This window comes from Oryctolagus cuniculus, chromosome 8, assembly GCF_051225735.1.
Source record: "Oryctolagus cuniculus isolate XC-2025 breed Fujian yellow rabbit chromosome 8, ASM5122573v1, whole genome shotgun sequence".
Classification (NCBI taxonomy): domain Eukaryota; kingdom Metazoa; phylum Chordata; class Mammalia; order Lagomorpha; family Leporidae; genus Oryctolagus; species Oryctolagus cuniculus.
The window spans coordinates 14537468-14554473 of NC_142874.1; the positions used below are offsets into that span (position 1 = coordinate 14537468).

At 41.6% G+C, this 17006-nt stretch overlaps 2 long non-coding RNA genes across 3 annotated transcripts in view; one reads left to right on the forward strand and one right to left on the reverse strand.

Annotated features, from left to right (window-relative positions):
• The window catches only part of LOC149124837 (uncharacterized), a 339759-nt gene that overhangs the window by 239751 nt on the left and 83002 nt on the right, over positions 1 to 17006 (reverse strand). The gene's annotated exons all lie outside the window — the stretch shown is intronic.
• On the forward strand, positions 1973 to 16961 carry LOC103346301 (uncharacterized). 2 transcript variants are annotated; one of them, XR_007918005.3, is made up of 6 exons: positions 1973 to 2090; positions 4951 to 5117; positions 7652 to 7904; positions 8924 to 9086; positions 14569 to 14724; positions 16839 to 16961. It is a non-coding gene; the product is annotated as an uncharacterized LOC103346301 (long non-coding RNA). The 2 variants fall into 2 exon arrangements; XR_515766.4 differs by lacking the exon at positions 1973 to 2090 and adding an exon at positions 2602 to 3198.

The window sequence follows — 17006 nt, forward strand, 5'->3', positions numbered from 1 at the left end:
CTCAGATGGAAAGGACTCCAGGATCTGCTGCTCTGTCCTCTGTCTTACTCTCCCTGCCCCCTTAACCTCATTTGAGCCTAATCTGTCCCCCTCTGAGTACTCCTCCAGGCTGGCCTCCCACTGTTTCTTGTACACAATTGCTCTCCCAGCTCACAGCCTTTCTATTTTTTTTTTTTTGACAGGCAGAGTGGACAGTGAGAGAGAGAGACAGAGAGAAAGGTCTTCCTTTGCCGTTGGTTCACCCTCCAATGGCCGCCGCGGCCGGCACACCACGCTGATCCAATGGCAGGAGCCAGGAGCCAGGTGCTTTTCCTGGTCTCCCATGGGGTGCAGGGCCCAAGCACTTGGGCCATCCTCCACTGCACTCCCTGGCCACAGCAAAGAGCTGGCCTGGAAGAGGGGCAACCGGGACAGAATCCGGCGCCCCGACCGGGACTAGAACCCAGTGTGCCAGCGCCGCTAGGCGGAGGATTAGCCTAGTGAGCTGCGGCGCCAGCCGCCTTTCTATTTTTTTTAAAGATTTATTTTATTTATATGAAAGACAGAGCCACAGAGAGGTAGAGCCAGAGAGAAAGGGAGAGAGAGAGAGAGAGAGAGAGAGAGAGAGACCCTCCATCTGATGGTTCACCTCCCAAATGACTGCAACAGCCAGAGCTGAGCTGATGTGGAGGCAGGAGCCAGGAGCCTCCCACGGGTCTCCCACGCAGGCACGGGGGCCCAAGCACCCCGGCCATCCTCCACTGCTCTCCCAGGCCACAGCAGAGAGCTGGATCGGAAGTGGAGCAGCCAGGACTTGAACTGGCCCCCATATGGGATGCTGGCACTGCGCCACTGCGTTGGCCCCCTCACAGCCTTTCTGCCTGTGTTTCTGTTGGTTGGCAATGTTCTGAGCCAGACAACTTTGTACCCTCTGCTCCCATAGCTTCTCAGCCAGGCATTCTTCACCACTCTGCTTAAAGTGGCACCTTCTCCTCCTCCTCCTCTGTCTCTCTGTGTGATTTTTAATCCGTATCATGCACCATCTACCATAGTGTGTATTTTACCTTTGCATTTCTTTATTGTCTGTAAGTCTCTGAATATATGAACTCTGTAAAGGGCTCATGTCTGGCCTAGTGTTTAACATGCTCCTGTGCTTCTAGGAGCACCTAGATTCACTTCCTGGCTCTGTTCCCGATTCTGGTGCCATGTTTCTGTGCACCCTGAAAGACAGCAGTGATGGTTCAGGTAGTTGAATTCCTGATACCCATGTGGGAGGCTGGATTAAATTCCTGGCTCCCAGCTTTAGCCCAGGCCAGCCCCAGCCAGTAGGGAGTAACCAGTGGTGGGTGCACTGTCTGTCTCTCTGCCTTTCAAATAAAACAAATAAATAAACACTCATTGAAGAGATTTTTATTCTATTTTGTACGCTGATATGTTCTTAGCATCCATACGAGTTTCTGGCATATAATTAGGACTTAATGGATGTCTTATGAATGAATGCATGGTAGATTCATGGTTATCATTTATTCTCTAATATTTTCTCTATGTTTGAAATATTACACAAATACACATACATACACACAAATAAAAAAGCTGCTTTTTAAAAAAAGATTTATTTATTTACTTGAAAGTTAGAGAGGGAGACACACACACACACACACACAGAGAGAGAGAGAGAGAGAGAGAGAGAGAGAGAGAGGTCTTCCTTCTGCTAACTCACCCCCCAAATGCCTGCAACACCAGTGGTTGGCCAGGTGGAAGCAAGGCATCTGGAATCCAATCCAGGTCTCCCACATGGTTGCAGATATCCAAGTATACTTGACCCATCATCAGCTGCCTTCCATTGTGGGTTAGCAGGAAATTGCAATCAGAATGGGAGCTGGGACACAAACCGAGGTGCCTGGGTATGGGATACAAGCATCTCAAGTGGGGTCTTAATTGAACACTGACCTACACGTGTGTTTTCTAAATTATACTCCCTCCCTCCCACCGCAGTGATGACCCAGCTATCACCTGTCTTTCTAAGAAGAGAGAGTTTGATGAGCTCATACATTGGCATTCCTCTTGACCTCTAAGTGATGATTTTGAAAGGACAAAAAGCAGCGATAGTGGTGAGTATAATTCATACTAGGGAATGTTTCCAGCAGTTTTCTTATTTAAACAAGCATCATGTGTAGAAGGGAAAAATTACTCATCTGGGGATAGTGACGTCTCACTTATAGTCTCCCCTCTCTCTACCACTGTATGCACTCCCAGTGGCTTGCAGATACAGAAATGGGCAAAAGCTAGTTTCTGTAGGATGAAAAATTCTCATAAATCCATTGAGGGGAAAAAAGTCATTGTGTGCAGCCAAGTCATTGTGTCTAGCTTTCTAATTTTCTTAGATTGTTACAACAGTTACTTTATATGTTATTATTGAAATTCCTTTTGTTCTTTGCTGGTTTGCATAAAAATCCTCACTGTATTGTTTCACAGGACCTGGTGTTTATACTAATCAGGCACATAGTGTTGTAATTGCCAAAATTAATAATTGTATTTATTACTTGTTATAAAACATTGGTTCATAATTGTATTCATTAATAAAAAATATTTAAATCACCAAAGAATTATTTTGGGTGGTAAGACACCATGAACCAATATAGTTTGTAAACTTGTCTTCTTGGATTTCAAACTGGTGAGGAAAATGGATAGAGGTATGTATACACAGATACATACAGAGAAAAAGACCAATGACGCATAAGTACGATTCCTCAGGGTGTGGACACTAGCGGCCTGACTGGTGCTGCCAATCTCTGGATGTATTCAGTGTCTGAATTCAGGCGTGCCCTGTCCCTGTCCTTGGCTCTGTGCTGGGCTCTGGACTTGGTCTTGTAGCACTCCTAGAGCAGAGGGAGAGGCGGGATGAGAGCAGCCATGAGAGAGGTCCTTACTGAAAATTCTAGGGAGTGGTACAGTTGGGAGCAAAAGGCAGGGAGGGAGGTGTCCAGGTGTCCGCCGGGAGGACTGGGGGAGACTCTAGCCACACCGGAATCATGCGGAGAATCCTGCCGGAAGTGGGACAGGCTGTGACCAGAAGTGGGAAGGGCTGGTGACCGAAGCAGCCTGAGAGCCCCAGTGACGTCAGACAAGTCGGTGAGGCGCTAGGGGTTTCGTCTTTCCCAGAACCGAAGAGCAAGGGGAGGCTGCTTAAACGTCTGCCCGGGTGAGCCCGGCGCTCAGGTACATGTTTAAGGGGAAGGATTTTTGCTTCCACCTTCGTCGTGCGCTCCGTGGCTGGGTGGCCCGCTGGGGCCTTGAGCAGCTGGAACTGCGTTCCTGGCTTCTGGCATCTTCTGTTCAGTTCTCGTAGAGCGGTCCCAGGAACGGCCTCAGAGCAGTCGGGGAGTTAGCGGGAGAGTGGAGCTGTGGTTTGAACCGGATGTGCCCGCTTAATGCAGTGATGATGTTGAGGGCGTGGGGCTGCCTTCCGACGGTGGTTCTCAGCGGGGTTGGTTGCTGGAGCCCGGTTGGACCCCCGTTGCTCTGTAGCTTCCTGGCTCAGCTGCCCTGCAACCCTCCTCCACCTGAGCTCCATTCCCTGCCTGGACCCTCAGCACGGCCTGAACCATGGGGCTGCCCAATCTGGGCGTGATGCAGAGTAACCCTTTTTTCTTCCTGAAGTTAAGTTTTCTTTTTAAAGATTTACTTATGTATTTGAAAGGCAGAGTTGGAGCGGGGAGAGGCAGAGAGAGAGAGAGAGAGAGATCGGTCTTCGGTTCGCTGGTTCACTCCCCAATTGGCTGCAACGGCCGGAGCTGCACCGATCCGAAGCCAGGAGCCAGGAGCTTCTTCCAGGGCTCCCACGTGGGTGCAGAGGCCCCCTGAAGTTAGTTTTCTCAGGTATTTTGTTCTAATGATAAAAAGCTGGTGAAAACACCTGGTCAGGCCTCTAATTTTCTTCAGGACGTGGTATATGTAGTAAGTGTGGATGGGTGAGTTGCTGACACTCACCCTGAGGCCATGGGTGTTGCCAGCGATAAAGGCTTTTGAGTTCAGCGCTGCCGCAGGCTTAGAGTGGTCTGGGAACTGGTGACATCTTGTTTCCAGAGTCCATTCTCTCCTCGAACAAGAATCTGGCTGAGTGGTTGTAGCCAAATGTTTCTGGCCAAATTTGGGTATAGTTTTTAGAAACTCTGTTTCCAAGTTCATGCAGTGCTCATGTGCTTCGTTTTTGATCCTGTGTCCAGAGACAGCAACCATGTCCAAGAGCAGGTGTTTTCTTTTGTGGCTTTGATGTGTTGTAGGATGAGCAGGTCATATCTCACCCTCGACTTACTCTATGGGATGCACCCATAATGCTTAGTAGTTGTAATAAAATGAATAAGTAAATAACCGATGTGATTTTTAAAAAGATGTGTTTTATTTATTTGAAAGCAGAGTTACAGAGAGGGGGGAGAGAGAGAGAGAGAGAGAGAGAGAGAGAGAGAGAGAGAGATCTTCCATCTGCTGGTTTTTTCTGCGAATGGCCACAACGGCTGGGCTGGGGCAGGCCAAAGCCAGGAGCCTGCAACTCCACCAGGATCTCCCACATGGGTGGCAGGGGCCCAAGTACTTGGACTGTCTTCAGCTGCCTTCCCAGGTGTATTAGCAGGAAGCTGGATCAGAAGTGGAACTGCCAGGACTTGTACTGGTGCTCAGTACCAGTACAACACCATTGCTGGTGTTGCAAGCAATGGATTAACTAACTCTGAGTCACAATGCCAGCCCCAATAACAGATGTTAATTTGGATCATCTCATGATATTTAAATATGGTTCAATAATTTTACTTTACATTTCCACATCTCAATCTCTATAATAGTAATAGCCTCTAATTAGAATATTATGAGTTTCTCAGGGGATTTGTCAAAGCCTTTCTCATGAATGCTCTAGGAATGCAGCTTTTATATATCAACAGTAGAGTCATGATATTTTAATAACTTTATTTCCCTCAGCTAAATCCAAAGATGCCAAAGAAAGAAGAGATACACAGAAACTGTATCATTTTTATCATGTGTTTGGAAGGTCTTTGGTAGGAAGTAACAGATCAGTAAAGATTACAAAAGCGGGCTCGCTGCCATCTCCAGCAAATTCTTCTGGGCAGAAGAAAAGACAGCATCAGGTGCGTTCTTGGGCTAGCAGAGCTCATTGCTGTGGGGGTCTGGAGACTCTACTCCCACCCTGTGAGACCTGCGTTAACTTTACTCAGCATGGCAACACTGGTAATCTCATGTTATTGGAGAAAAAAATATTTTGTTTAAAAAAGTACTCCCAAGTACTAACCATGAATTATAGCAGATAAAGGACCTTATTCTCCTTTTAGAACACTGGGAAAATGAAGGGAGGTGTAACAAAGAAAACAAAATCCTAATGGGACCATCATAGAATTGAGCACTGGGAATGCTTTGGTGAATTCCCTCACAGTCACACTTCTGTCCAATGTTATTAAACATCTTTTGCAACATAATTTTGTGGATGGATACTCCTCCATAATATGGCAATGTCGTGGTTTGTTTAGTTATTTCTTTGTTGGAATATAGAAAAACAAGTAAGGAAAAGAAAAGAAAACTCCACATTCTCATGTCCCACAAGTAACTGTGAATATTTTGGCATACACCTGTGCAGTCCTGTATTGTCTGTTGTTTTTTCTATATGTATTCCACATCTACTAATAGTATAGCTGACTTCTTTCTATATCATTAAATATACAATAAATTCACAATAGTATGTTATTTCCCAAATTTTAAGCAACTTTAATAGAAAAATCGAGCACACACACACACACACACACAGAGCTAATTCAGGCTATTCACAAAGGTACTTAAAGTGTGAAAAATAACTAACATTTTACCTTCTTCAAAGACCTGGTCCTATTAACTTTGGTGAACATCCTTCCAAACACTTCCAGTCTATACACTCTTACTACATGCATAGTTTACAGTTTACATATGGCTTTATACTTTTTTCCCATTAAACAGTGTGCTTTCTAAAACTTTTCATTGCAATGAGTGAAAAATAAACTTTCGCTTTTAATATTTGCATAATATTCCATGTTTATTTTTCTATGTTTCCTTTTTAATCTTTAATACGTGTGCATTATTTTACTGTTATAACCCTGGTGCTCTTTTCTGTTTAACCACAGAGATACCCAGTAGCATTCTGTGAGTGTGCCTGCTTTTTTGTTTAACATCATCTCAACAAGAGATTTTGATTGCAAATTCAAATACCAGTGATATGAGTATTAGTCTATTTGTGTTTCTTCCCCTGTGACTTTCTGTTTTATCTCCTTTACTATTTGCCATTGTTATTATTATTTTGCTTATTGACTGCTAAAACCTATGATGAGGGAACTTCAGAAAGTTCGTGGGAGAGTGGGCCTTTGGCACACTACTTAAGTTGCTGCTTGGGACGCCTGCATCCCGTGTTGGAGTGCTTGGTTCAAGTTCTGGCTGCTCTGCTCCTCATCCAGCTTCCTGATAGCGCACACCCTGGGAAGCAGCAGAGGATGACTCAAACACTGGGGTCCATGCCACTCAAATAGAAGACCCCAGCCCAGCCCAGCCCAGCCCTGACTATTGTGGGCATTTGAGGAGTGGACCAGCAGATGGGAGATCTCTTTTCATCTTTCTGTCTTTCTGCCTTTCAAATAAAGTTTAAATTAATAGATATTGAAAAGTTTATGTTCCAATAAAATTAGATAACTTTATTTCAGTGCAAAAATTTTGAAATCCAAGCATTTTTTTAAATAATATACATTTTGGTGCATTTCTGAAGCCCCCTCTGTATTTGCTTAAACACATTTTCTTAGTGCTCATTTTTGGTGCTTTAGGAAGTGCAGTCGTTGGGCTGTTATCCTGTAGATGGTACTCTGCAAGCATACTTTCTCCTCTTGCGTAGGGTGTGCACTCCCCTGAGGAGCTGGTGTCATTTGCTAGTGCTCAGATTCTTTTTTTTTTATACATTCCACAATTACATTTTTTTTTTTCATTTTCGATTCTCTTTATATACAGAAGATCAGTTTAAGTGCTCAGATTCTTAGATGGCCTGTATTTCCATGCTGGGGGTGGAAGGCTGGGCTAAGTAAAGATGAGCCTGGAGAACTGGACAAGAGAGTTAGCCAGAGAATGGTCATGGTGGCATTTTCCATTGCAAGCAGTATTCCAGCTATTGCAATTTTAGGTCTGCTTTTTATCTATTCATAACTGCTTTCATCATATCCTGTTCTCTTGGCTACCACTGCACAAGAGTTGTATTTGATTTCTATACAGTGCAATGTGTCACACTCCAGGGAGTTTTTGTAATTTTACCAGTTGGTCTGGTCATATAAAAGATACTTATCCTCATTGGACCTTTGTTGGGTGTTTCTTAGACTCAGCACAGATCTGGACTGCCTAAACACTGGCTTTCAGTATAATGGACTAAGGGGTTAACAGCTGAGAAGATAGAGAAAAGGAATAGCCAATTACCATCTTTGTGTATAAAAAAAGATATTTACATTTAATTCTTTGCAACACCAAAGGTCCAATTTGATGTCCTTAAGTGCTCTGAATGCTAAACTAATAGTCCAAGATATTAAATATTTCCTTCCAAATATAAAAAGTATTAATCTGGAAACAACTGCTTTTATGTTTATTTAATTTTATTTCTATTTTTTAGAAGAAAAATGCAGAAAAACTTATTGAAGAAAATCAAAAGAGACAACTAGCTAAACTAGAGAAAAAGGAGGAAGAGAGATGGAATAATTTGTCTCTCTCTATTGAAAAAGAAATTAAAGAGAATCTTCACTCTGGAATCAAAAGACTAGAAGATTTTCTCCAGATATGTGCTGTTAAATCTGTAAAATTTATTGCAGAAATGGTTGGATTGGATGCCTGTTTCAAATTATGGAAAGAATGCTGTCTAAAACCAGGTATATAAGGACATCAATTCTAGAAGTTTCTTGAAATCAGAGATTAATAAGGACAGCAAAAGAGCTGGCATTGATTCTTCTGTGATTATGGAACTCTTTTGAAGTCTTAAAAATTAGAAGGATTTCCTCTTGTTGGATCCACAGTTGTTTGTGTGTGAAAGGCATTAGTGGAAAGAGTCAATTCAAAAGTCAATGCAGCAGACAGTTCTTCATAGCCAGCCATTGGCCAAATACCATACACACACACACACACACATAAAATTGTTAAATTCTCACAATTCTTTGGGATAGGCTTCCTATCTTGATATAATACGTAAAGCCCTAGGAGAACCAATTATGTGCCTGAATGTCAGTGACACAGTAATATTTTTAGTGAAAAGTCTACTTCAATCTATATGCACAAATTGAATAAGTAATAAATTGGGATATAACCACAGTGTTGTGGCTGAAGGCCAGAGAATGAGAAATTTTGATTGGAGATAAGATAAAAAAATACTTATCTCTTAATTGTGGTCACAGAAAAGTAATTATTAGAAGAGTAATAAAAGAGTATAGAATGGTCATGTTCTTAGGAAATTATTGTATCATTTTATGTAGATTATTTTGTTTAATCTTGATAATAACCATGTGAGGTGAGCCCTGTGGTTAATATCTCCCTTATACAGAGAAAGAAAACAAGGCTGAGAGAAGTAATTTGCCATGTTTCTATGTCAGAAACAGGCGCGTTAAGTTTGCATTTCAGGTATGTGATGAATTTTGTGAATATGTGTCCTGTAGTTTTTGTCAAAGCAGGCATCCTGTTTTTCGCTTGCTAAGTCTAGCAGCACTTTTAGAATCTAAGAGCCCACACTTTTAATTGTCATGCAGAACTGGGAGTTGTGAGTTCTTTGATTATTGTGAGTGGTTCATGTGAATATGCTTTCTTTAAAATCTTAAAATTAAGTCAGCGCTGGGGTAGAGTGTGGGTTGTTATCACTCTCTTGCTTCACTTAGGTCATGCAATTGTTTTACTTCAACAGAAGCAGAATCCAAAGATATAAATGTGGTAATTCAGATGATAAGAGGATTCACATACTGCACAAGAAATACTCAGAATTGTTACAGAATACACACAGGCAAAAATTAGCCAAATATCTAAAATATATCGGTTTTGACAACTTGGCACACATGTTATGTCCTCAGGTAAATGCCACGGAAGATACTATTTGACATTCGTGTGAGTGTGTGTGTGTGTGTGTGTGCCTGTGAAATATTTTATGGGATATATTGAGAATCAATACCTGTCACCAGAACTGTATATTCTGAATATATTGAGAATCAGTATACATTAGATTAAGCTAATAGTTCACAGTTAACCATGCATTATACTGTATAGACACAGGTCTAATGTTTATGACTGTATTTTTCTAGGATTCATAGTTATCCACACAGCTGACTTCCCATCTTACCCAGGATGCCAGGGCTATACGCATTGGGTTCCTAGTTACCTTTGTTACTAGTTCCAACAGATTCTGTTGAGTACAGAGAACTATGTTTGCTGCGGAGTTTTGTGGCAGCTGTTTTTGGTAGTTCATCCCCTCAGCTCATAGCCAGGCTGCTGCTTTTCCATGTGCCTGTGCCAGATGAATGCAACGCTGTGGTGAGTCTTCACTGGAGACCATCCAGTATTGTGTAGCCTTTCTTCCACTCTTCTCCCTACCCAGGAAGCCACTAAGACATGTCCTTATTTCTCTCCTTTTTTTTTTAAATGTTAAGGTATACAAATTTTGTGAATTTCATATATACAGATTTAGGAACATGGTGATACTATACCCTCCTTCCCACCCATGCTCCAACTGTTCTTCCTCTTCCCTCTCCTGTTCCCACTCTCAACTTTTACAATGATATATTTTCAGTTTACTTTAAATTCCTAAGATTAACCCTGCTACCCTAAATAGTTCAACAAGTAGTATGAAGGAAAAAAAAAAAAAAACACTGTCCCTTAACAGTAGAGACAGGGCTGTAAACAGTCATCAAATCTCAAAATGTCAATTTAATTCCAATGCATTACATTTTAAGTACTATGTTAGTTACTATAGATCAGGAAAAACATATGGTAGCTGTCTTTTTGGGACTGGCTTACTTCACCAAGTATAATGGTTTCCAGTTGCATCCATTTTGTTGCAAAAGTCAAGATTTCATTTTTTTTTATCACTGAGTAGTACTCCATATTGTATATAAACCATAATTTCTTTATCTAGTCATCAGTTGTTGGACATCTGGGTTGATTCTGTATCTTGGCTATTGTGAATTGAGCTGCAAAGAACTGGGGTTACAGATAACTCTTTCACATATGTCATTGTCTGAAATTTTTTTTGTATTTTATTCATATGTTCATTGTTTCAAAAATTTGTGTGCAAATTTCATAGAAGTGGAACACTTTTTGGTCATGGTTCTTGTCATGCCTTATCTTTAGTTAACTTTTAGAAGAGAATAAATCTTCCATACACTGATTCACTCCCATAATGGTTGTAATAGCTAGGCCTGGGCTAAGGTGAAGCCAGGAGCCAGGAACTCTATTCTGGTTTTCCAATGTGGATCACAGATCCCTAAATACTTAGATCATCTTATGCTGCCTTCCCAGGTGCATTAGCAGAGAGATGGGACTGGAATATGGATGCTGACCTTGCAGGTGGAAGATTAACCCCTTGAGCCACAATGCTGGTCCCAGAGAAAATTGTAGGTCAAAATATCTCTTCAAGGGTCCAATGCTGTGGTATAGAGGATTAAGCCACCACCTGTAGTGCCAGCATCCCATACGGGCACTGGTTCAAGACCCGGCTGCTCCACTTCCAATCCAGCTCTCTGCTATGGCCTGGGAAAGCAATGGAAGATGGCCCAAGCTCCTGGGTCCTGGCTTCGGATCAGCACAGCTCTAGCCATTGTGCCCAGTTGGGGAGTGAACCAGCAGATGGAACACCTCTCTCTCTCTCTACTTCTGCCTTTCTCTATCTGTAAGTTTGCCTTTCAAATAAATAAATAAATCTTTTTAAAAAATCTCTTCAAGTAATGCCTTCAAAATAGTGTTTTTAGAAATTATGAAGACATGCTTGGGGTACTGCATGGTCTTAGAGTGGAGATATTTCTGTAAGTAGAGAAATATAAGGGATGTGGGGAGATACCAGCTCAGGGTGAGAAGCCAAAAAGAGGAGACTTAGGTAGCTCTCCACTTCCTATGCCAAATCTCCACATTTTAGGCTTTCTGACTTTCCTTAGGCTTCACTGGGACACCCGTCTTTGCTAGGTTAGCCTTGCTGGGAATCTCAGCAGGGCCTGTGGCCCCTTCCTTGGTGTATCTCGCTCTGCTTATCTCAGGAATACTTTCAACCAGTCTTTGGTGATTCTGTAGATTCACTAAGGGTCTGAGGTCAGGTTTCCTATCACGCAAACATGGAAGGAGCCCTACATCTTTGTTCCCCAAGTGCCACAGACAAAATTTAACTATCCCATCTAATAAGTCTTCTATCAGGAAGACTGACATATTTAACAAGGCCTTTGAAGCCATGAGGATAGAGAAACTAATTTCATTGGAGAGAATTATCTTAATGCAGGATGTGAACATCAAGAGTGGAAATTATGAGTCTGTCACATGAATCCCTTCCTTTGGTTATTCTATTCCTACCTTATGTTGCACAGGTATAGGGTTTGTCTGAAGGGAGGAGAGCTGTTCCTCACTCCTTTAAGAGACTTGGAGACCTATAAGCTCTAGGAAAGCAACTCTCTCTCTAAAAAATAAAACCAAAAACCTTGATGGTGATGATCATAACAGGAATCTAGCTATTTCTAACAGCTGTAGATTTGAAATAGGATATTTGCTTAAACATTGCATGACCAAAACTGCTATTACATTTCAATTTCTTTTTTTTTAAACTTTTATTTAATGAATATAAATTTCCAAAGTACAGCTTATGGATTACAATGGCTTCCCCCCGATAATGTCCCTCCCACCTGCAACCCTCCCCTTTCCCACTCCCTCTCCCCTTCCATTCATATCAAGATTCATTTTCATTTCTGTTTACATACAGAAGATCAGTTAAGCATACATTTAGTAAAGATTTCAACAGTTTGCTCCCACACAGAAACATAAAGTGAAAAATACTGTTTGAGTACTAGTTATAGCATTAAATCTCAATGTACAGCACACTAAGGACAAAGATCCTACATGAGGAGTAAGTGCACAGTGACTCCTGTTGTTGACTTAACAAATTGACACTCTTGTTTATGGCATCAGTAATCAACCTAGGCTCTTGTCATAAGATGCCAAGGCTATGGGAGTCCCCTGAGTTCACTGACTCTGATAATTTTTAGACAAGGCCATGGTCAAAGTGGAAGTTCTTTCCTCCCTTCAGAGAAAGGTACCTCCTTCTTTGATGACCCATTCTTTCCACTGGGATCTCACTAGCGGAGGTCTTTCATTTAGGTTTTTTTTTTTTTTCCCAGAGTGTATTGGCTTTCCATGCCTGAAATACTCTCATGGGCTTTTCAGCTGGATCTGCATGCCTTAAGGGCTGATTCTGAGGCCAGAGTGCTATTTAGGACATCTGCCATTCTATGGGTCTGCTGTGTATCTCACTTCCCATGTTGGATCATTCTCTCCCTTTTTTATTCCATCAGCTAGTATTTGCAGACACTATTCTTGTTTATGTGATCCCTTTGGTTCTTAGTCCTATCATTATGATCAATTGTGAACAGAAATTGATCACTGGGACTAGTGAGATGGCATTGGTACATGCCACCTTGATGGGATTGAATTGGAATCCCCTGGTATGTTTCTAACTCTACCGTTTGAGGTAAGTCAGCTTGAGCATGTCCCAAATTGTACATCTCTTCCCTCTCTTATTCCCACTCTTATATTTAACAGTGATCACTTTTCAGTTAAGTTTCAGCATTTAAGAAGAATTGTGTATTGATTACAGTATTCAACCAAAAGTATTAAGTAGAACAAACAAAAAAAAATACTAAGAGGGATAACATATCAAGTTGCTCATCAACAGTCAGGGTGAGGGCTGATCAAGTCACCGTTTCTCATAGTGTTCATTTCACTTTAACAGGTTTCCTTTTTGGTGCTCAGTTAGTTGTCACCTATCAAGGAGAACAAGTGGTATTTTTCCCTTTGGGATTGGCTTATTTCACTCAGCATAATGTTTTCCAAATTCCTAACAGGGATCACTTTTCAGTTAAAATATAAACACCTAAGGATAATTGTGTGTTAATTACAGAGTTCAACCAATGATACTAAAACAAAAAAATACTAAAATGGATAAAGTATTACATTGTGCATCAACCGTCAGGACAAGAGCTGATCAAGTCACTGTTTCTCATAGTGTCCATTTCATTTCAACTAGTTTCCCCTTTGGTGCTCAGTTAGTTGTCGCCGATCAGGGAGAACATATGATATTTGTCCCTTTGGGACTGGCTTAATTCACTCAGCATGATGTTTTCCAAATTCCTCCATCTTGTTGCAAATGACCGGGTTTTGTTGTTTTTGATTGCTGTATAGTATTCTATAGACACTAACCCACTGTTGGTGGGAATGCAAACTGGTTAAGCCACTATGGAAGTCAGTCTGGAGATTCCTCAGAAACCTGAATATAACCTTACCATACAACCCAGCCATCCCACTCCTTGGAATTTACCCAAAGGAAATGAAATTGGCAAACAAACAAGCTGTCTGCACATTAATGTTTATTGCAGCTCAATTCACAATAGCTAAGACCTGGAACCAACCCAAATGCCCATCAACAGTAGACTGGATAAAGAAATTATGGGACATGTACTCTATAGAATACTTTTCAATTTCTTAAATGAGAAAGTAAATAAATTTTAAAAAGCTTGTTTTTAAACATTTTCAATTAATATTTTTGGCAATTTTTAAATGAAGTCTTCTCTGCTCCAAGCCATCATTGTGTCCAAACATGTCCTGGTGTTGATTGACAGACAGAACACTTTGGCACAGAAGTTTATGTTTTCCATGCATGGCTAATATGATCATAATCCAGTTTTGTCAGAACTCCGAGAATGGAGGCTCAGCCAAGCACATGAATTTCCTGTGATGTTGAGGCCCTGTAGTAAGAGTTGTTGACCCATTGGGTGGAATTCTCTGAGTAAAATAGTTTGACTTGTAAGATGATAGGTACTTGTTATATAGATCTTTACAGAGATATTTATTTTTACCAAAGATGTAAGGTCAGAAAAAATTCCTTAAAGGAAATACAGTTTTAGTGTGTGTGTATGTGTGTGTGAGTGTGTGTGTGTGTAATAATTGTGGAACAGTTATCAAAGATTTTACTAATTTGTAACAAAAGATCAATTTTATATTGTCTTTTACTTATATGCCATGGAACATGTTCTTGCCATAAAAATGATATTTAAAAAATTATACTGAATATAGCCTCAATTTTCCCTGTGCCATTGTAATGATATATTAAGTTGAGTGGCACTTTTACCCTCTGGTAACTCCAAAATTGGGTTATCCAGTTTTAAGATTTGCAGTTTATTGAAAGAACATGAAACAATAATCTCATTGATGCAAAGCAAACTACAACAGGATTGGGAATAATTCCTGCATGCCCAGGTTAGGAATTGTAAAGTTGTACAAAGGTCTAATGCACCATACTTATTTTAGGGGAAGGAGTCAGGTGCTGAGAAGGATATTTCTAAATACTCAGTTCACATGGGAGCTGCTCGGTTTCAGTTAACACACATGGGCCCTTACTTGTTCCGAGAAGAAAGAAGTGATCCAGATCCCTGGGTGCATCATTTTATACCAGACACGTGGCAGGTATTTCTCTAAAAGATCTGTCATATGGAAAGGCAAAGACGCTTCGGTGAAACTGTGTGTTCTGACCTCATTGTGTGCGACAAATTTTGAAAATGCCTGTTGTTCTAGAAAGCGACTTAATGACAAGAAAAGTAAATCATGTCTTGGCCCAAGAGATAAAGCAATGCAGTGAAGAGTCAGTTGAGTGACAGATACACTGGTTCTCTTAAATGGAGTGTGGGAAGCAATGCATTGAGAAGCAGCAGTTTGACCTGGTTGTGAAGCCATTGGTCAGGATGCCATGTCCCAAACCATAGTGCTTGGGTGTCACATGCAGCACCTGACTCCAGCTCTTGCTAATGCACACTAGGAGGCAGCAGTGAAAGCTCAAGTGATTGGGATCCTGCCATTCACAGGGAAGACCTGGATTGAGTTCCCAGTTTCTAGGCATTTGGGGAGTCAACCAGCAGATGGGACCTGTCTTTGTCTATCTGTGTCTTTGCCCCTCAAATAAAAAAACAAAAGCAAAAACAAAACAAACAAGAACCCAACTATACACTCCAATTCTGTGCAGCCACATAATTCACATAACAAAATAGGTGCCTGATGTATATTTGGCAAAAATATACTGTTTTTTTTTTTTTTTTTTTTTTTTTTAAGTAGTGTTGTTTTTGGGTTGTTCAATTGTTCAACCACAGTCACTCATAATACATCATGATGTGTCATGGATCCTATTATGTATTTGCATTCATTTTTTGAAAAACTGCCTTTCTACACCTTAATCATTCACTGACCATAATTAATGAAACATGGAAATGAAAAGAGCAGCAGGTTTTGGTAATTCCGTATCAGTATGAGGTTTCCCTAATCTGAACTAAAAAGAACTCCAAGAGCCAGGCTACAGACCTGTGGCACTGTCCTCTGCTGTATTAGAGGGTTTTTATTTATTTTTTATTTTTTGACAGGCAGAGTGGACAGAGAGACAGAAAAGTCTTCCTTTGCTGTTGGTTCACCCTCCAATGTCCACCATGGCCAGCGCGCTGCACCGCACTGATCCGATGGCAGGAGCCAGCCTCCAGTGTCACACAGTCATGGGCTTGGGTGCTCATGTGCTGTGTGACCTTGGCCAGTTTCCTGGCATGTTTTCCACCTGCAAGGAGACACGGCACCACTTACTTTATGCTGTTGTTCCGAGCGTGACCTGAGACGAGGCACACCAAGCATCCAGTGTACTGTCTGGGCATGAATAATGATGCGTAAATGTGCCATTCACAAGCATTTGTTTATTAGTGTTCTCTCATAAATCTCCCTAGGGCCAGCACTTGTGAAAAGACAGGGCTGGACACTTCTGAGAGTCTTGCTAATGGGAATGATTTGGTGTTGGTGCCAGGCTTGTGTACTTAAGAGAGGACAGACAAGTTCAAGAGAGAGAGAGAGAGAGAGAGAGAGAGAGAGAGAGAGAGAGAGGCTCTTCTCCCCTCAGTTTTACCAGCTCTGGGGTTGGGCAGGTGCCTGATGGAAGAGCCCTGGATTCTTACAGGGGCCGTGGGTTTCTTCCTTTGCAGCAGCCTGGGTGAAGTAGAGTTAAAGGGCTCTTGCTGAAATAAAAAATATTCTTTTTGTCTTGAAAGGGGTTTTGGGGTACACTCCTTCCTCTCACTTTCCCTAGCAAAATACTTAATTCCCAGGCTTACAGCTGCACTGTGAGGAAGCCACTGTGGGGAGGGGCCCTGCGTCCCACAAGCCACGTCCTTCACTGATGAGGACGCGGAAGCTTAGTGAGCTTCAGTGCTGCACCCATTACTGTACAGCGTTGTAAAATACAGGCGCCGTCTAATTTTACCTGTATCAGCACACATTACACTGACGGGACGAGGAACCACTGTTTGTGTTTTTGTTGCTGGCCATCCCATCAACAGGCACTGCATTGTATTATATAACATTTAGAAAACTTAAATGGAATCGGTGGAAGGATTTGCTGTGAGGTGTTGCCTTATTAGGGCAGAATTGTTACCAGTTCGGTACTGCATTGTTGCGTATCAGTGGTTCCAGACGTGGGTTTACTTGAACCAGTTTTTTGCAGTGTTGTTGATAGTTTACTGAGTAGCTGCTCACTCTGTCTTTTGTGACTCCAGGCTCTGGTTAACCAGGTGGTGGGAACTGTCTACAATTTGTTTACTAAAGCACTGCTGAAAGGCTCAGTGGTGTGTGGAGTTTTCACAAGGGATTACCGCCACGACACCTTGAACTGTCAGGTACGTCACAGCTGTCCACATGATGAGTCGTAGTGTGAATGTAGCACT